The sequence below is a fragment of the Octopus sinensis genome, unplaced genomic scaffold (genome assembly GCF_006345805.1).
Source record: "Octopus sinensis unplaced genomic scaffold, ASM634580v1 Contig14661, whole genome shotgun sequence".
Lineage (NCBI taxonomy): Eukaryota > Metazoa > Mollusca > Cephalopoda > Octopoda > Octopodidae > Octopus > Octopus sinensis.
In genome coordinates this window covers 51,299-72,641 of record NW_021833298.1, presented here as the reverse complement: position 1 = coordinate 72,641, position 21,343 = coordinate 51,299, and the positions used below count along the sequence as shown (strand labels likewise).

Sequence of the window (21,343 nt, the reverse complement as noted above, 5' to 3'; positions counted from 1 at the left end):
AACGAAAATGAGACAGTGTGAGGTAGTGTATATGAGACAGTGTGTGGGAGAGTATATCTGAGAGAGTGTCAGACATTGCATGTGGGCCAGTTCAAGGCAACGAAAATGAGACAGTGTGAGGTAGTGTCAATGAGACAGTGTGTGGGAGAGTGGGAGAATATATCTGAGAGAGTGTCTGACATTGCATGTGGGCCAGTTCAAGGCAACGAAAATGAGACAGTGTGAGGTAGTGTATATGAGACAGTGTGTGGGAGATTGGGAGAGTATATCTGAGAGAGTGTCAGACATTGCATGTGGGACAGTTCAAGGCAACGAAAATGAGACAGTGTGAGGTAGTGTCAATGAGACAGTGTGTGGGAGAGTGGGAGAGTATATCTGAGAGAGTGTCAGACATTGCATGTGGGCCAGTTCAAGGCAACGAAAATGAGACAGTGTGAGGTAGTGTATATGAGACAGTGTGTGCCAGAATGGGAGAGTATATCTGAGAGAGTGCCAGACATTGCATGTGGGACAGTTCAAGGCAACGAAAATGAGACAGTGTGAAGTAGTGTATATGAGACAAGTGTGTGACAGAGTGGAGAGTATATCTGAGAGAGTGTCAGACATTGCATGTGGGACAGTTCAAGGCAACGAAAGTGAGATAGTGTGAGGTAGTGTCAATGAGACAGTGTGTGGCAGAATGGGAGAGTATATCTGAGGAGTGTCAGACATTGCATATGGGACAGTTCAAGGCAACGAAAATGAGACAGTGTGAGGTAGTGTATATGAGACAAGTGTGTGACAGAGTGGGAGAGTATATCTGAGAGAGTGTCAGACATTGCATGTGGGCCAGTTCAAGGCAACGAAAATGAGACAGTGTGACGTAGTGTATATGAGACAGTGTGTGGCAGAATGGGAGAGTATATCTGAGAGAGTGTCAGACATTGCATGTGGGACAGTTCAAGGCAACGAAAATGAGACAGTGTGAGGTAGTGTATATGAGACAAGTGTGTGACAGAGTGGGAGAGTATATCTGAGAGAGTGTCAGACATTGCATGTGGAAAGTTCAAGGCAACAAAAATGAGACAGTGTGAGGTAGTGTATATGAGACAGTGTGTGACAGAGTGGGAGAGTATATCTGAGAGAGTGTCAGACGTTGCATGTGGGAAAGTTCAAGGCAACAAAAATGAGACAGTGTGAGGTAGTGTATATGAGACAAATGTGTGAAAGAGTGAGAGAGTATATCTGAGAGAGTGTCAGACATTGCATGTGGGACTGTTCAAGGCAACGAAAATGAGACAGTGTGAGCTAGTGTGTGACAGAGTGGGAGAGTATATCTGAGAGAGTGTCAGACATTGCATGTGGGACAGTTCAAGACAACGAAAATGAGACTGTGAAGTACTGTATATGAGACAGTGTGTGGGAGAGTATATTTGAGATAGTGTCAGACATTGCATGTGGGACAGTTCAAGGCAACAAAAATGAGACAGTGTGAGGTAGTGTATATGAGACAGTGTGTGGCAGAATGGGAGAGTATATCTGAGAGAGTGTCTGACATTGCATGTCAGACAGTTCAAGGCAACAAAAATGGGACAGTGTGAGGTAGTGTATATGAGACAGTGTGTGTGGGAGAGTGGGAGAGTATATCTGAGAGAGTGTCAGACATTGCATGTGGGACAGTTCAAGGCAACGAAAATGAGACAGTGTGAGTAGTGTATATGAGACAGTGTGTGGCAGAATGGGAGAGTATATCTGAGAGAGTGTCAGACATTGCTTGTGGGACAGTTCAAGGCAACGAAAATGAGACAGTGTGAGCTAGTGTATATGAGACAGTGTGTGACAGAGTGGGAGAGTATATCTGAGAGAGTGTCAGACATTGCATGTGGGACAGTTCAAGACAACGAAAATGAGACAGTGTGAAGTACTGTATATGAGACAGTGTGTGGGAGAGTATATTTGAGAGAGTGTCAGACATTGCATGTGGGACAGTTCAAGGCAACAAAAATGAGACAGTGTGTGGGAGAGTATATTTGAGAGAGTGTCAGACATTGCATGTGGGCCAGTTCAAGGCAATGAAAATGAGACAGTGTGTGGGAGAGTATATCTGAGAGAGTGTCTGACATTGCATGTCAGACAGTTCAAGGCAACAAAAATGGGACAGTGTGAGGTAGTGTATATGAGACAGTGTGTGGGAGAGTGGGAGAATATATCTGAGAGAGTGTCAGACATTGCATGTAGGACAGTTCAAGGCAACGAAAATGAGACAGTGTGAGCTAGTGTATATGAGACAGTGTGTGACAGAGTGGGAGAGTATATCTGAGAGAGTGTCAGACATTGCATGTGGGACAGTTCAAGGCAACGAAAATGAGACAGTGTGAGGTAGTGTATATGAGACAGTGTGTGGCAGAATGGGAGAGTATATCTGAGGAGTGTCAGACATTGCATGTGGGCCAGTTCAAGGCAACGAAAATGAGACAGTGTGAGGTAGTGTATATGAGACAAGTGTGTGACAGAGTGGGAGAGTATATCTGAGAGAGTATCAGACATTGCATGTGGGCCAGTTCAAGGCAACAAAAATGAGACACTGTGAGGTAGTGTATATGAGACAGTGTGTGACAGAGTGGGAGAGTATATCTGAGAGAGTGTCAGACATTGCATGTGGGACAGTTCAAGACAACGAAAATGAGGCAGTGTGAAGTAATGTATATGAGACAGTGTGTGGGAGAGTATATTTGAGAGAGTGTCAGACATTGCATGTGGGACAGTTCAAGGCAACAAAAATGAGACAGTGTGAGGTAGTGTATATGAGACAGTGTGTGGCAGAATGGGAGAGTATATCTGAGAATGTCAGATATTGCATGTCAGACAGTTCAAGGCAACAAAAATGGGACAGTGTGAGGTAGTGTATATGAGACAGTGTGTGGGAGAGTGGGAGAGTATATCTGAGAGAGTGTCAGACATTGCATGTGGGACAGTTCAAGGCAACGAAAATGAGACAGTGTGAGCTAGTGTATATGAGACAGTGTGTGACAGAGTGGGAGAGTATATCTGAGAGAGTGTCAGACATTGCATGTGGGACAGTTCAAGACAACGAAAATGAGACAGTGTGAAGTACTATATATGAGACAGTGTGTGGGAGAGTATATTTGAGAGAGTGTCAGACATTGCATGTGGGACAGTTCAAGGCAACAAAAATGAGACAGTGTGAAGTAGTGTATATGAGACAGTGTGTGACAGAGTCGGAGAGTATATCTGAGAGAGTGTCAGACATTGCATGTGGGACAGTTCAAGGCAACGAAAATGAGACAGTGTGAGGTAGTGTATATGAGACAGTGTGTGGGAGAGTATATCTGAGAGAGTGTCAGACATTGCATGTGGGCCAGTTCAAGGCAACGAAAATGAGACAGTGTGAGGTAGTGTCAATGAGACAGTGTGTGGGAGAGTGGGAGAATATATCTGAGAGAGTGTCTGACATTGCATGTGGGCCAGTTCAAGGCAACGAAAATGAGACAGTGTGAGGTAGTGTATATAAGACAGTGTGTGACAGAGTGGGAGAGTATATCTGAGAGTGTCAGACATTGCATGTGGGCCAGTTCAAGGCAACGAAAATGAGACAGTGTGAGGTAATGTCAATGAGACAGTGTGTGGGAGAGTGGGAGAGTATATCTGAGAGAGTGTCAGACGTTGCATGTGGGCCAGTTCAAGGCAACGAAAATGAGACAGTGTGAGGTAGTGTATATGAGACAGTGTGTGGGAGATTGGGAGAGTATATCTGAGAGATTGTCAGACATTGCATGTGGGACAGTTCAAGGCAACGAAAATGAGACAGTGTGAGGTAGTGTCAATGAGACAGTGTGTGGGAGAGTGGGAGAGTATATCTGAGAGAGTGTCAGACATTGCATGTGGGCCAGTTCAAGGCAACGAAAATGAGACAGTGTGAGGTAGTGTATATGAGACAGTGTGTGGGAGAGTGGGAGAGTATATCTGAGAGAGTGTCAGACATTGCATGTGGGACAGTTCAAGGCAACGAAAATGAGACAGTGTGAGCTAGTGTATATGAGACAGTGTGTGACAGAGTGGGAGAGTATATCTGAGAGAGTGTCAGACATTGCATGTGGGACAGTTCAAGACAACGAAAATGAGACAGTGTGAAGTACTGTATATGAGACAGTGTGTGGGAGAGTATATTTGAGAGAGTGTCAGACATTGCATGTGGGACAGTTCAAGGCAACAAAAATGAGACACTGTGAGGTAGTGTATATGAGACAGTGTGGCAGAATGGGAGAGTATATCCGAGAGAGTGTCTGACATTGCATGTCAGACAGTTCAAGGCAACAAAAATGGGACAGTGTGAGGTAGTGTATATGAGACAGTGTGTGGCAGAATGGGAGAGTATATCCGAGAGAGTGTCTGACATTGCATGTCAGACAGTTCAAGGCAACAAAAATGGGACAGTGTGAGGTAGTGTATATGAGACAGTGTGTGGGAGAGTGGAGAGTATATCTGAGAGAGTGTCAGACATTGCATGTGGGACAGTTCAAGGCAACGAAAATGAGACAGTGTGAGCTAGTGTATATGAGACAGTGTGTGACAGAGTGGGAGAATATATCTGAGAGAGTGCCAGACATTGCATGTGGGACAGTTCAAGGCAACGTAAATGAGACAGTGTGAGGTAGTGTATATGAGACAGTGTGTGGGAGAGTATATCTGAGAGAGTGTCAGACATTGCATGTGGGACAGTTCAAGGCAACGTAAATGAGACAGTGTGAAGTAGTGTACATGAGACAGTGTGTGACAGAGTCGGAGAGTATATCTGAGAGAATGTCAGACATTGCATGTGGGACAGTTCAAGGCAACGTAAATGAGACAGTGTGAGGTAGTGTATATGAGACAGTGTGTGGGAGAGTATATCTGAGAGAGTGTCAGACATTGCATGTGGGCCAGTTCAAGGCAACGAAAATGAGACAGTGTGAGGTAGTGTATATGAGACAGTGTGTGGGAGAGTGGGAGAGTATATCTGAGAGAGTGTCAGACATTGCATGTGGGCCAGTTCAAGGCAACGAAAATGAGACAGTGTGAGGTAGTGTCAATGAGACAGTGTGTGGGAGAGTGGGAGAATATATCTGAGAGAGTGTCTGACATTGCATGTGGGCCAGTTCAAGGCAACGAAAATGAGACAGTGTGAGGTGGTGTATATGAGACAGTGTGTGACAGAGTGGGAGAGTATATCTGAGAGAGTGTCAGACATTGCATGTGGGCCAGTTCAAGGCAACGAAAATGAGACAGTGTGAGGTAGTGTCAATGAGACAGTGTGTGGGAGAGTTGGAGAGTATATCTGAGAGAGTGTCAGACGTTGCATGTGGGCCAGTTCAAGGCAACGAAAATGAGACAGTGTGAGGTAGTGTATATGAGACAGTGTGTGCCAGAATGGGAGAGTATATCTGAGAGAGTGTCACACATTGCATGTGGGACAGTTCAAGGCAACGAAAGTGAGATAGTGTGAGGTAGTGTCAATGAGACAGTGTGTGGCAGAATAGGAGAGCATATCTGAGGAGTGTCAGACATTGCATGTGGGACAGTTCAAGGCAACGAAAATTAGACAGTGTGAGGTAGTGTATATGAGACAAGTGTGTGACAGAGTGGGAGAGTATATCTGAGAGATTGTCAGACATTGCATGTGGGCCAGTTCAAGGCAACGAAAATGAGACAGTGTGAGGTAGTGTATATGAGACAGTGTGTGGCAGAATGGGAGAGTATATCTGAGAGAGTGTCAGACATTGCATGTGGGACAGTTCAAGGCAACGAAAATGAGACAGTGTGAGGTAGTGTATATGAGACAAGTGTGTGACAGAGTGGGAGAGTATATCTGAGAGAGTGTCAGACATTGCATGTGGGACAGTTCAAGGCAACAAAAATGAGACAGTGTGAGGTAGTGTATATGAGACAGTGTGTGACAGAGTGGGAGAGTATATCTGAGAGAGTGTCAGACATTGCATGTGGGAAAGTTCAAGGCAACAAAAATGAGACAGTGTGAGGTAGTGTATATGAGACAAATGTGTGAAAGAGTGGGAGAGTATATCTGAGAGAGTGTCAGACATTGCATGTGGGACAGTTCAAGGCAACGAAAATGAGACAGTGTGAGGTAGTATGTGACAGAGTGGGAGAGTATATCTGAGAGAGTGTCAGACATTGCATGTGGGACAGTTCAAGACAACGAAAATGAGACAGTGTGAAGTACTGTATATGAGACAGTGTGTGGGAGAGTATATTTGAGAGAGTGTCAGACATTGCATGTGGGACAGTTCAAGGCAACAAAAAGGAGACAGTGTGAGGTAGTGTATATGAGACAGTGTGTGGCAGAATGGGAGAGTATATCTGAGAGAGTGTCTGACATTGCATGTCAGACAGTTCAAGGCAACAAAAATGGGACAGTGTGAGGTAGTGTATATGAGACAGTGTGTGGGAGAGTGGGAGAGTATATCTGAGAGAGTGTCAGACATTGCATGTGGGACAGTTCAAGGCAACGAAAATGAGACAGTGTGAGCTAGTGTATATGAGACAGTGTGTGACAGAGTGGGAGAGTATATCTGAGAGAGTGTCAGACATTGCATGTGGGACAGTTCAAGGCAACGAAAATGAGACAGTGTGAGGTAGTGTATATGAGACAGTGTGTGGCAGAATGGGGGAGTATATCTGAGGAGTGTCAGACATTGCATGTGGGACAGTTCAAGGCAACGAAAATGAGACAGTGTGAGGTAGTGTATATGAGACAAGTGTGTGACAGAGTGGGAGAGTATATCTGAGAGAGTGTCAGACATTGCATGTGGGCCAGTTCAAGGCAACGAAAATGAGACAGTGTGAGGTAGTGTATATGAGACAGTGTGTGCCAGAATGGGAGAGTATATCTGAGAGAGTGTCAGACATTGCATGTGGGACAGTTCAAGGCAACGAAAATGAGACAGTGTGAGGTAGTGTATATGAGACAAGTGTGTGACAGAGTGGGAGAGTATATCTGAGAGAGTGTCAGACATTGCATGTGGGCCAGTTCAAGGCAACAAAAATGAGACACTGTGAGGTAGTGTATCTGAGACAGTGTGTGACAGAGTGGGAGAGTATATCTGAGAGAGTGTCAGACATTGCATGTGGGACAGTTCAAGGCAACGAAAATGAGACAGTGTGAGGTAGTGTATATGAGACAAGTGTGTGAAAGAGTGGGAGAGTATATCTGAGAGAGTGTCAGACATTGCATGTGGGACAGTTCAAGGCAACGAAAATGAGACAGTGTGAGCTAGTGTATATGAGACAGTGTGTGACAGAGTGGGAGAGTATATCTGAGAGAGTGTCAGACATTGCATGTGGGACAGTTCAAGGCCACGAAAATGAGACAGAGAGTGGGAAAGTATATCTGAGAGAGTGTCAGACATTGCATGTGGGACAGTTCAAGGCTACGGAAACGAGACAGTGTGAGGTAGTGTCAATGGGACAGTGTGTGACAGAGTGGGAGAATATATCTGAGAGAGTGTCTGACATTGCATGTGGGACAGTTCAAGGCAACGAAAATGAGACAGTGTGAGGTAGTGTCAATGGGACAGTGTGTGGGAGAGCCGAATGTTGACCCAACAGAGGGACCAGCTATCCGAGTTGACAGTAACTTTGTTGATAAAGCAATTAAGAGTATGAAGACAGGGAGAGTCCCCGGCCCATCAGCAATCACTGCAGATATGCTTGAAATATCTGGTGCTGTCGGCTATAGCCTAGTCACCTGTATAGTTAACCAAGTGATACATGAAGGAGTCATACCCAATGATTGGTGTAGCAGCACCATAGTCAACTGCTACAAAGGTAAAGGTGATGCATTAGATACTATAATTACAGATGTATCAAGTTGTTGGATCAGGTAATGAAGGTTACAGAGAGGGTTGTAACCCAACTAATTTGGGAGAGAGTTAGTTCAGACGAGATGCAGTTTGGGTTTGTGCCAGGTAAAAGCACCACTGATGTTATATTTCTGGTAAGACAGCTGCAAGAGAAATACCTAGCCAAACATAAACCTTTGTACTTGGCTTTTGTTAATATAAAGAAAGCCTTTGACTGGGTGCCCCAATCCCTTATCTGGTGGTCAATGAGGAAACTAGGGATAGATGAATGGTTAGTGAGAGCTGTGCACGCCATGTACAGGGATGCTGTCAGTAAGATAAGGGTCGGCAATGAGTATAGTGAAGAATTCCAGGTAGAAGTAGAGGTTCACTAAGGATTGGTCTTCAGGCCCCTTTCATAGTTGTACAGAAAATAAAAGAGGAATTCAAGACAGTCTGCCCTTGGGAGCTTCTCTATGCTGATGACCTTGCTCTAATAGCTGACTCACTACCAGAACTAGAGAAGACATTTCAGGTGCGGAAGCAAGGTCTAAAAATTGAAGGGCCTTAGAGTCGATCTAGCAAAAACTAAAGCCTTAATAAGAAGGCAGACATCCCACAAATCCCTTCAGATAGATGGCCCTGCTCAATTTGTAGGAAATGTGTAGATAGAAACTCCATAAGATGTACCCGGTATAAGATATAGACACATGAGAGATGCAGCAATATCAAAGGGGTGGGGCTAACTGGGAAGATAGTTTTTGTGTGTGACAGATGCTCAGGAGCAATAAACACTGAAGATGTGCAGAAAACAAATTACATCACATTCCAGGGTGAAAAACTAGAAGTAGTTGACAGCTTCTGTTACCTAGGTGACCAACCCAGTAGTAGGGGGTGAATGCTCTGAGAGCATAACTGTTAGAATAAGCATATCCTGGGCAAAGTTCAGAAAGCTCCTACCTCTGCTGGTAACAAAGGGCCTCTCACTCAGAGTGAAAGGCAGACTGTATGACGCATGCATGTGAACAGTCATGCTACATGGGATGTGACTGCTGAGGACATGCGTAAGCTTGCAATAAATGAAGCTTGTATGCTCCACTGGATGTGTAATGTCAGTGTGCATACACAACAGAGTGTAAGTGGCCTAAGAGAAGAGTTGGACTTAAGAAGCATCAGATGTGGTGTGCAAGAGAGACGACTGGTATGGTCATGAGACACTAATGGATGAGGTCAGTTGTGTGAAAAAGTGTCACACTCTAACAGTGGAGGGAACCTGTGGAAGTAGTAGACCCAGGAAGACCTGAGATGAGGTGGTGAAGCACAACCATCAAACGTTGGGCCTCACGGAGGTGATGACAAGTGACCGAGACCTTTGGAGATACGCTGTGCTTGAGAAGAACAGGCATGCCAAGTGAGCCCATAGCTATGGCCTATGTCAGTGTCACAGAACTGGCCCATTTAAGAGTACCCTTCAATCATTGAGCATTATGCTTGAGAAAACTTGATGAGTTAAGTGAAATCGTTGACGTGGCAGATGCCAGTCCCGCGACTGGTACCCATGCTGGTGGCATGTAAAAAGCATTATTCAAGTGTAGTTATTGCTTGTGCTGCCTGACTGGCTCCCGTGCCTGGTGCACATAAAAAGCACCCTTTGAGTGTGGTTGATGCCAGTGCCACCTAACTGGCCTCCGCACCGGTGGCACATTAAAAGCACCCACTACACTCTTGGAGTGATTGACGTTAGGAAGGGCATCCAGCTGTAGAAACTCTGCCAGATCAGACTGGAGCCTGGTGCAGCCTCCTGGCTTGCCAGTCCCCAGACAAGCTGTCCAACCCATGCCAGCATGGAAAGCGGACGTTAAACGACGACGACGACGATGATGATGATGATGGTGTTGACTATATGCATATAAACTGACACCAAGTGTTTGTAGTAACCACGCTACACATGTATTATATATGTGTATATACCACATGGCTTCGTGCTTAAGGCATTCGGCTCACGATCGTAAGGTCTTGAGTTCGAATCCTGTTGGAGCGTTGTCCTTGAGCAAGACACCTTATTTCATTTTGGCAATCGATCGGAATAAGTCTCAGACTCGACAAGATTCGTTCGTTAGTTTCCGTATGCGTGACAGCACGTGCCGTCAACAGTAAACCCATTGAATAGTATCACTAATACGGCTTTTTCGATGCACATACATATACACACTTGTCTTCTGTATGTATGCATGTGGGATGTCGATAACAGATACAATGTAGCATTCGAAGCTTGAGAAAAGCCTTGCCTATTTATAAGGTCATTATTCAGTTCATTCCAAGATTTCTTGCCAATAGAGAAAGAACCAGTTTCTAACCTAGATCCAAAGTTCCTTCATTGGAATTTCAACATCAACAACAGGGTATTTTTGTATGTATGTATGTATGTACGTATACCCTTTTGTGCGGCGTGTATGTGTATGCGGCTAGGGCTCGTCCTTACCTCCTTCATTTGTATATGTAAAATCTGTAAATTTCCAAGAAGAAAACGAGATCGACGTCGAAAAATCCGTATTAGTGACAATATTTCATGCCTGCAGTTGACAAGAACGTGCTGTCACGTAGACGGAAGCAAACGAACGAATCTGGACAAGTCTCGGACTTATTCCGATTGATTGCCCTTATTTTAAGTCGGTCCATTTCAGTCAACTGGCAGAAAATGAGGAGAACCTGAGAAATACATTAAGGCTACGCGTGTGAATTTCACGAACAGGATGTTCCGTTGATCGGATTAGCTGGAACCTCCGTCGGTTTCAACCGGCGGAGGGCTAGTTTGTGTGTGTGTGTGTGTGTGTGTATACGCGTGTAGCCACAAATTGAAGGTTTGAGGCGGGGAGGGGTCGACACGCCAATCAGTGGCCACCATTGGGGAAAATCAGATAAGTTTCAGCGAGGCGATTGACAAAACACTGAGAGTGAAATCCTACCTTACTTTCACCGTGTATTTCCCCTTAAAACTTTCTTTCTTTCTTTATCAGTTACTTCCTTTTGTACATATATACTTACATACACACACATATATATATTAGAAGGTTTGGAGATGATGTACAGCTATTTTATATTAGAAGAAATGAGATACTCAGAAGTTCGGATGGTTTTATAGCTACAGATATTCATTTGTATATTACATGTTTTTATACATCATGTAACATATATTAGCGCTTTCGTTCATTATATATATGTATATATATATATATATATATATATAATATATATATATATATATATATATATATATATTATATATATATATATATATATATATATATATACACACATACATATGAGAAGAATTTAGCAAACACCAGAGCGTAAGCGAGCAAAACAAATGAAAAGTTCTGGTGTTTGCTAAATTCTTCTTAAGAACATTTCTTAGTGGTAAGACCATAGCTGCTCTACTTCTAGCATAAGGGTTGTCCACATAGCGGTCATCCCTCTCATGTGTATATAATACAATTTACTGAACCTTCAGATTTTAATATACTAGACCACTGGTGTTAAATTGATGTTAATTAAATTAATATCCAATTTCTCACCCTCATTTTAAATTTATTTATATATATATTATGGTGGAGTGGGCCGGTTTATGGGGTTACTCTGGGTTTCTCGCTCATATCTTCAGACCCCAAACACTGCTGCTGGCCTGAGACCTCGCTAACCCCATAAACCGGCCTAACACACTATAATTTTAACTGCTCTACATCTTTAGAGTTTGCTTTTCCTCTGGATTTATATATTTCTACAAACGATATATATATGTGTGTGTGTGTGTGTGTGTGTGTTTTCTTCCCATTTTGTTAGTTGTAAATGATAATAATAAACTTTTATCACAAAGTGTTCGTGGAAGTAAATTGTGTTAAAAGAGGGCAGAGGAGAAGTGTTTTTCTCTGAGAAACACTGATGTCATACAAAGTTGTTAAACCAATGAACAGCTTAAAAACCACCAAGTTTCACTTTTGCTCAGAGCTGTGACGAGGTAAGTTTTTTAAGTTTTACATCTTCCTAATTTAATTTCTTTGATCCCGTCTCTCCATTGCTTTACAAAGTCGCTTTCAATTCTTTTATGCTCCTCACCACAACTCGAGTTCAAATCTTACCCGGATTTGCTGTTTTCATTCTCCTGGAGCAGTCATTTGATAGACAACGCTCCCGTCTTAAATATTGGCATGAAACTTACGTATGAGGGCATAATTTCATTTTTGGTCAGTATTTTTTTTTTTTTAATTCCAGCTGGTTGTTCGGTAATTTCCGCAAAGAATTTCTGTTTTTAATTTACCTTTATTTTCATGTCCGGTGGAAGGTGACATTTGCTTTGAAGTCGGTGAGGGAGATGAGAAGTGAAACACATGATAGCGCGCACCGCCCCCCACCGACTGACTTTGAACAGTGAAACACTCGCACAATGCTTGTATGTATTAAAGTATATGAAAGATAATGGAGTGTACGTGTGTGTGTGTGTGTGTGTGTGTCCTGCTTTATGTATTTGAACTCACACACAAACACGCCCACCCGGCAATCTTTCGTCTCTAGTAGACCTTTCCGTCGATAGATAAAATTTTTTTTATCTAATCGTTATACATGCCTTGTCGACTGCTACTGTGCAGCCTTAATGTCTCTGTTGATGTGACGATGGTGAAATGGTAAGAAAAAGACGGGAGAGTTATAAAATGAGGAGGAGATATTCTTCTCATGAGAAAAGAGTTGCATGCAAAGGAAAAGGCTTTGAGCAAAAGGCTTCGTTTCACGTTACTACGATCGGCACAGTTTTAAATGGGCAACCCCACCCGTCTAGCCTCTGGGTGGCATCACTCAGAAGCTACAACAATGCGAGGAAGCGCATTGTGACTAGCGATATGTAGCAAAAGTTTAAAGTCAAACGGAAAACACATCAATTGACTTAGCAAAGCCATGTTGATTCTTAAGTTAAGATGAGTTCGGGTGCCGTGGGGGAGAAGAGGAATTTGGACTTTCGGAACTGTCCCTTCGTCTCAAAACAACACAAATCACTGTACCGACTAGACTGTCGGATGTTGCTACATATCGCTGGTCACAATGCGCTTCCTCGCATTGTTGTAGCTTCTGAGTGATGCCACCCTGAGGCTAGACGGGTGGGGTTGCCCATTTAAAACTGTGTCGATCGTAGTAACGTGAAACGAAGCCTTTTGCTCAAAGCCTTTTCCTTTGCATGCAACTCTTTTCTCATGAGAAGAATATCTCCTCCTCATTTTATAACTCTCCCGTCTTTTTCTTACCATTTCACCATCGTCACATCAACAGAGACATTAAGGCTGCACAGTAGCAGTCGACAAGGCATGTATAACGATTAGATAAAAAGAATTTTGTCTATCGACGGAAAGGTCTACTAGAGACGAAAGATTGCCGGGTGGGCGTGTTTGTGTGTGAGTTCAAATACATAAAGCAGGACACACACACACACACGTACACTCCATTATCTTTCTTATACACATACATACTTTAATACATACAAGCATTGTGCGAGTGTTTCACTGTTCAAAGTTTGAAAGGAACTCAGCCACTTGGCCTCCGGTAGGCCCAACGCTTGAAAGATAGTCAATGTATCATATATCTGTAAAAAGAAGCACACTCTTACCTATAGAGCAGTAAAGTATTAAAGAAATAAAGCTCATGTTTGGTCATTGTGACCAATGGTTTTGCACCCACGTAGACTGTAGCCTTGCAGAAGACTCATCAGACTTGTCTGAAGACAAATTTAACTCATTGCTTTTGGGAGACAGAAATCTGTTACGGTTATTGGTCATTTGGTCATCAAAAAATAAATAGTCCAGCATCAGTGAGGATGGGTGGGTTATCTCTCCTAGACCAGCTATTTGTGGGCTGGAGATTGGGAGCAAGGGATTTATCCCTTGGGTTGCTTTTGGATTGTAAGGACACTTCTGGGCTTAGCAATTTTGTCTATATCTTCGATCACTGTCATTATTCTATTGAGTCAACCTCATTATTTTCTACATAGCAGACCGTTACATAAACAGGCAAAGGTAATCTTTCGTTTTAACTCGAAATAATGTTCGCCACGGAAACTCGGAGAGGAGAGAGATACAACAACTACAACAACAGCCGCAAGAAGAGACACAGGCAATCGAGAGAGACACAAAGAAGGCAATTGGCTTACATTTAACGTACTAGTTTATAACACTTTATAATTGTTACAACATCAAATACATATCAGATACATCAAAGAGGAAATACATGCAAGTAACAACACATCAAATGCAATAACAACAGCATTTAAAGAGTACACGTCGAATTAAACAACAAGTCAATACATTATACAGTCCGGAGACAACAGTTCTGTTTCAAATCACATTAACGTTACAGTTCAAAGGACATTAAAGGCATATACAGTTCAATGTTCATTAAAGACTACAACAGAGTCTCTCTATTGCTTTAACAGTTCTGTAACACATATCAACACAGTTCACATTGTTCTTTTTACTGTCTCATTTCTTTTCCAGCCTTTATAACACATCGACAAGTCCTTTACTCAATTCACATATCAATACAACAATTCACGTACCGTTACATCAGCCAATGTCTTACATTGTAGTTCATCTCTCTTAGCACTGCTAAATCCAACTGCCAACCGCTAAATCCAACCGCCAACCGCTTACCTCGAATACCAAATCCTGACTGTCTCTCACACTCACAACTGAACTGCTTACTTAAGGGGGCAGCCCTCAAATGAACCCTAATTCACCCGAAGGGGTCGGGGAGTTTCCCCAGAGCTAATTAGTCAACCCGCATCTGGCAGAACAATGGATTCATTGCCAAAAGTAGGTCGCCGGCTCTGTCCTTAAATTGAACCATAACAATACATACACACACACCACACACACATACATACATATACACATACATGCATACACACGCACGCACTACAAAAACCGAGTAAAAAATTTCAATTATCTCTCTCTTTCACACATTACTCTCTCTGTCTCTTCACACACACTAACTGAAGCACTTCACTTACACAACATACTTTCTGTCTCCCACACCCCATCAAACACATACACACACATGTACATCAATGCTTGCCATGCACGGTAACTTCAAAAGAACTTCCCTCGTCATACAATCGCTTTCTCTTAGTCTCTTTCGCTCTCATTACTTCAAAAGTTCCCGCAAGCCCATATGTAAAAAAAAAGAAGTTTTTTACGGAAATCGACGGAAAGGTCTACTAGAGACGAAAGATCGCCCGTACACCCATTATCTTTCATATACATTTACATACAAGAAGCTTCCTTCATAACCACATGGTTCCAGGTTCAGTCCCACAGCGTGGTACCTTGGGCAGGTGCCTTCTACTATCGTTTCGGGCCGACCAAAGCCATGTAAGTGGATTTGGTAGACGGAAACGAAAAGAAGTCCGTCGTTTATATATATATATATATATATATATATATATATATATATATATATATATATATATATATATATATATATATATATATATATATATATATATATACCAGCAGAATTGCCCGGCGTTGCTCGGGGCTGAATTGCTTGAAAGTACTGTTAATGATTGCACTGAATTATGATGATTATTCAGGCAAATATTGATATAAGTTTACGGTGGGAGATAAGGACTTAACGATCAAACGTGTGCCATTGCATTGTTTTGGGGGAACCAAATTTCTGATGAACATTATAGGGGCACCAACTTTAAGTTTGAGAAAGTGTGGTGGTAGTCCGGGGTGCTCAAAGGAATTGAGTACCTCTATTGGATAGTTGATGACGTCCTCTGGGTCAGGAGTTGTATCGATAGACTGATATACATAGACTTCCTCAGGAATGTGTTTTAGCATTTCATCATTAATATGGTGAACAGTTTTATTCCGCGGGGCCAGTATAGCCTTTTTGCCAATCCAATCCATATTCTGATAATTAGCTTGTAGATCTGGGAACACTGCATCTCTGAGATCAGAAGGCGTCTTAACAATGGTACAAATGGAATCGATGGCAATATTACCATTTTCATCCCCTGGTATTTTGCCTTCGCCAAGTGCAAGGAGGGTGTGAGGAAATGCTGCTGATGTGATATTACGTCGCATATGAGCATGCATATTGGTGTGAAGTTTGAGAGTTACTTCTCTTTATTAAAAAAAATATGCATTAAAATGGAAAAATATGATGGTAAATTATTTGTAAAATCGTAGACTCATCGTAGACGCGCGCTAATACCCAGAATGGCTCGATATGAATCACGACTATAAGATACTCGGTTTTGGTTAAACTGCATCGCAAAATGTGGGAGTAGTTAGGAATCTAAATCGGAGTAGACAGACACACAACCTTTCTTTTATATATAAATATTTTCGTCCTAAAAAACTTTGTATGGGTTGAATGGTTACCTCTATGGAAATATATATACACACGTTATACATACATGTGTGTATAGATGAATATATAAATACATTTAAATATCTATATACACTTTGGGCGATCTTTGTGCTACTTAGAGATAACTTTAGATCTTATATTCGTCCTAAAAAACTTTGTATGGAGTGAAAGGTTACCTCTATGGAAATATATACACACACATTATACATACATCTGTGTATAGATGAATATATAAATACATTTAAATATCTATATACACTTTGGGCGATCTTTCTGCTACTTGGATATACTTTAGGTCTTATATTCGTCCTAAAAAACTTTCCTGTCACACACTCGCACACCCGCACACACACAACACACGCACCCTCACACACACACACACACGCACACGTTAGCTTACAATTTTATTTATATATTTGCGTGTCTGTGTGTAAATAGGAAGTGGGAATGCAGAGTGAAAGAGTCACTCACTACAAAAAGTGAATTACTTTCACTTTAATCGTTGCACACTTGCAAAGAGAAAGGAGGAGAAATTAGGGTGATAGCGTCAGTGAAACAGTTAGCTCCGTTTGTGTGCGTGTGCGTGTGCTATAGCCCACACTAAGAAAAGCATTTGACTTACACACCACAATGTGAGTTTTCTCTAAATTTTGCTTAATTGGGGTTGAAATTTTAAAAACTGGACCTGGCATGACCCGATGCATTCTACTCTTAAAAACGCTAGGTAAATTGTAATTGAAGAAATCCTATATTGTAGATTTCTATAAGAGACAAAGGGAGGCAGATAAAATCTGCCTTTTATAATAAGACTAGCAGTATCGCCCGGCGTTGCTCGGGTTTGTTTCGACCCGCTGGAATTGTAATTTTGAAAAGTAAAAATTTTGTGAACATTTTTCTGGTCGAAATACACCGAAAAGTGGCGACACAGCAGTGAAAAAATCGTAAAAAATAGGGATTTTCATAGAAAAAAGCATCTTTTTGATGTAAATAATTTTTGGTGTTAACATGGTCCGATTTGAATTTTATGTTCTACGGAAGGAAGAGCAACCCTTCTTCTACCATACTCTCAATTTTGGTCAACTTGCGCCGCAGGGTCTCGGAGGAGATAGTGTTAGTTGAAGGTTACCATTCTAGGTGCCTGAGTAACAACCTCGCGGATTTACAGATAAATTAATTAATTACTATTTTACAGAATAAAATTAAATAATTCTTGAAAATTAATTAATATTAATATTTTTTGAACAAAGTAAATAATTTTTAAAACTTAAATAATAATTTTTTTTACACAAACGCGAACGGGGAAAAGGGGGTGGCGAATTCGATTTACATACCTAAATTTTTTCTTTTTCATGACATTGTAGCAAAATAGTAGTGAATTATATAAATACCAGCAGTACATTTTTTTCTGGGGTATTTTTTTTCAACCTCGTCACATATTTGCCCCTTTCAATTTAAACAAAGTCTTAATTAAGCAATTACGGCAGCTTAGCAATGGTTTCAATACAGGCGTGACATCTGTATCTCAATTGTTCAAAACCCTTCGAATTTTTTCGCACGTGATGATATCATAGTGAAAACTTTCAATTACGCGCGCTTAGAAGTACGCTCGCAAATTAATACTACCAAAATTTTGAAGTTCGCGCTCCGCTTGTGTGTGTGTGTGTGCGTGCTTTAGGTGTACGTAGGTATGTGTTTTTTTGTGTGTGTGTCACTGAAGCCATACATACATATATACATACATAACCTCTCTCTCTCTTTTCTCTCTCAGTCACTCACTACAAAAAGTGAATAAAAAAAGTTCAGTTATTTCTGTCTTTCACTCTCTCTGTCTCTTTACACACACTAACAAAAGCACTTCACTTACACACCACACTTTCTGTGTCGCACAACCCATCAAACACACACTCACACACACACACTCACGCACGCACACATGTACATCAATGCTTTCGGAGTGAAATGTTAAAATATTGAGTTTTCTCGAATTTTGTCTTAATTGGGGGTGAAATTGAAAGAAATATATTATGGCATGACCGAATGGAGTACTTTGAAAAATCTTAGGTAAACTCTAATTGAAGAAATTGTGTGAGGAGTAAATCGTTATGTATTTATTTGTTTCTGTTTGCTGTGTTTTTTTATTTTTTGAGTAGTGGTTTAAATACTTTCAGTTTAGTCTTCCTCAAATCACTCTGTCGCTATTTACTTTCATTTTATTCGTTGCACACTGTGTGTGTGCGTATGCGTGTGGTGTAAACCACATTAAGTAAAGCATTTGACATACACACTAGAATGTGACTTTTCTGTAAATTTTGCTTAATTGGAGTTTAAATTTTAAAAACTGGACCTGGCATGACCCGATGCATTCTACTCTTAAAAATGCTAGGTAAATTGTAATTGAAGAAATCCTATATTGTAGATTTCTATAAGTGACAAAGGAGGCAGATAAAATCTGCCTTTTATAATAAGAGATATATTGAGGAATTATGTATATATTTACATTTGACGGATATTTGTCCCTCATTTTGTTTGTTGTTAACATGTTTCGGCTGATATACCCTCCAACCTTCTTCAGGTGTCTTGGGGAATTTCGAACCTGTGTTCTCATTCCTAAGGTATTTTTCGATGTTGTTATTGTAGTTATTGTTATTATTATTATGGTCACTGCCTGGAATCGAACCCGGAATCTTGGGGTTAATAGCCCGCGCTCTGAACCACTACACCACATGCCACGGGCGTAGTGGTTCAGAGCGCGGGCTACTAAGCCCAAGATTTCGAGTTCGATTTCAGGCAGTGACCTTATTAATAATAATAACAACAACATAACAAAATACCTTAGGAATGAGAAGTCAGGTTTGAAATTTCCCCAAGACACCTGAAGAAGGTTGGAGGGTATATCAGCCGAAGCATGTTAACAAGAAACAAGATGAGGAACAAATATCCGTCAAATGTAAATAATGTATATATATATATATATGTGTGTGTGTGTGTGTGTGTTTGTCTCCCCACCACCATCGCTTCACAACCGTTGATGGTGTGTTTACATCCCCGTTACTTAGCGGTTCAGCAAAGGAAAACGATAGAATAAGTACTAGGCTTACAAAGAATAAGTCCTGGGATCGACTTCTTCGACTAAAGGCAGTGCTCCAGCATGAGCGCTGTTAAATGAATGAAATAAATAAAAGAATATATACGAGGGACGTTCAATAAGTAATGCCTCTGACCCACTTGCAGCTGTTTGATCTAGCTGAAATTTTGCATGTGCAATCATTTATATCTCTATAGAGGAAGTGGCAAATTACAGCACTGAATTAATTGTGGTTTCTGATTTACAGGTGTTTGAACCAAGTCAAGTGTGAAATGGAGCCTGTTGAGTGTCGAGCAGTGATCCGGTTTTTGTATTTGAAAGGACGCACACCACGGGAGACTTTTGATGAAATGAAAGTAACTTATGGTAATGATGCCCCATCATATGACCTTGTAAAACGCTGGCATCGTGAATTCAAACATGGTCGGAACTCTGTGGAAACAGCTCCCAGATCTGGTCGACCCCTTCTGCCATTGATGAGGCATCTGTCCGTCAAGTTGAGGCTGCCATTTTGGAAGATCGACGCATAACTATTCGCCAAATAGCCCATGAGGTCAAGATTAGTACCGGGTCTGTGGAAACTATCATTCATGACCATTTGCATATGCAAAAGGTGTCTGCCAGTTGGATTCCCAGGTTGCTCACGCCTTTCCAGAAGCAAGAACGCGTCGAGTGCTCGAGGGTGAATTTGAAGATGTGCCAAGAAGATGAGTCAAAATATTTCATAAGACTGATTACACAGGATGAAACCTGGGTCCATCACGATGATCCAGAGACCAAAGCCCAGTCAATGCAGTGGAAGCACCGCGACTCACCCCCTCCAAAGAAGGCAAGGGTGCAGCCCTCCGCTGGAAAGGTCATGCTCACAGTCTTCTGGGACCAGGACAAAGTAGTGATGACAGATTTCCTGGCAAAGGGTACCACAATTGCAGGAGCCTATTATGCTTCACTTTTGAGGAAATTAAGAGAAGTTATCAAAATCAAGAGGCGGGGCAAGATCAGCAAAGGCATCCTCCTCCTGCAGGACAACGCTCCGGTCCACATCTCGCTTGTCGCCAGATCAGAAGCACAGGCGTATGGCTATGAACTCCTCCCCATACTTTCCTGACCTTGCACCCTCTGATTTTCACCTCTTCCCAATCATGAAGTTGTTTTTGAAAGGAAAGCGTTTCCCAGATGATGCAGCCTTGATTTCTGAAGTCACGTTGAGGTTGGAGGACCAAGCTGGGTTCTTCTACAAAAACGGTCTCCAGAGCCACATCAAACGATGGGAGAAATGCGTAACTCTGGGTGGTTCCTATGTAGAAAAAGACTGTGCCAAGTTTCGTTGCTCTACTGCTATGGGAAGTGGGTCAGGGGCATTACTTATTGAACGCCCCTCGTACATGCATTTTTTGTATGTATGTATGTGTGTGTACGTATGTACATGTTTTTTTGTGTGTGTATATATAATGTATGTGTATATGTATTTACGTGATTTCATTTATGTGTCTGTATAAACCAGTGCTTTTCAAACTTTTTGCTGGAGCGGAACCCCAAGGAAACATTCCACTGGCTCGAGGAACCCCTGTGCAATAATTTAATTGTCTCATGCACAGGTGAATTAAAAATTACTTCTGATTTTAGCAGTTTTGTAACTTCTTGCGGAACCCCTGGACTATACTGGCGGAACCCTGGTTGAAACCCACTGGTATAAACGTTCGTGCGTATGTAAGGGTATATTTCTATATTAATACCCGCACGATTTTCACTAAGACAAAATAAAAAAACGATTTTTTGCTTGCGATCAGGTACCCCGACTTCCTAATATGCAGCAAATCCCTTATTTTGGTTCGGAAAAAGGGCGGCAAGAGGGTCCCCACACACCGACAATATCGTTTTGTAAATTCTTGATTGCTTTTAACCAGATTTTTTTACTGCGCAAACTGGTTAGTTCGGTGGTGTGAACTCGCTTTACTTTCGCCCATTTTATGATGTTCTGATAAACGACAGAAATAAATAT

At 41.8% G+C, this 21,343-nt stretch overlaps 1 protein-coding gene across 1 annotated transcript in view; it reads left to right on the top strand.

Moving 5' to 3' along the window:
* Positions 1 to 11,807: 11,807 nt before the first annotated feature.
* The window catches only part of LOC115230164 (protein mono-ADP-ribosyltransferase PARP14-like), a 48,168-nt gene continuing 38,632 nt past the window's right edge, over positions 11,808 to 21,343 (top strand). Inside the window, exon 1 of the mRNA XM_029800376.2 lies at positions 11,808 to 11,850. The gene's annotated coding sequence lies outside the window, so the exon portion shown is untranslated. The remainder of the gene's footprint in view (positions 11,851 to 21,343) is intronic.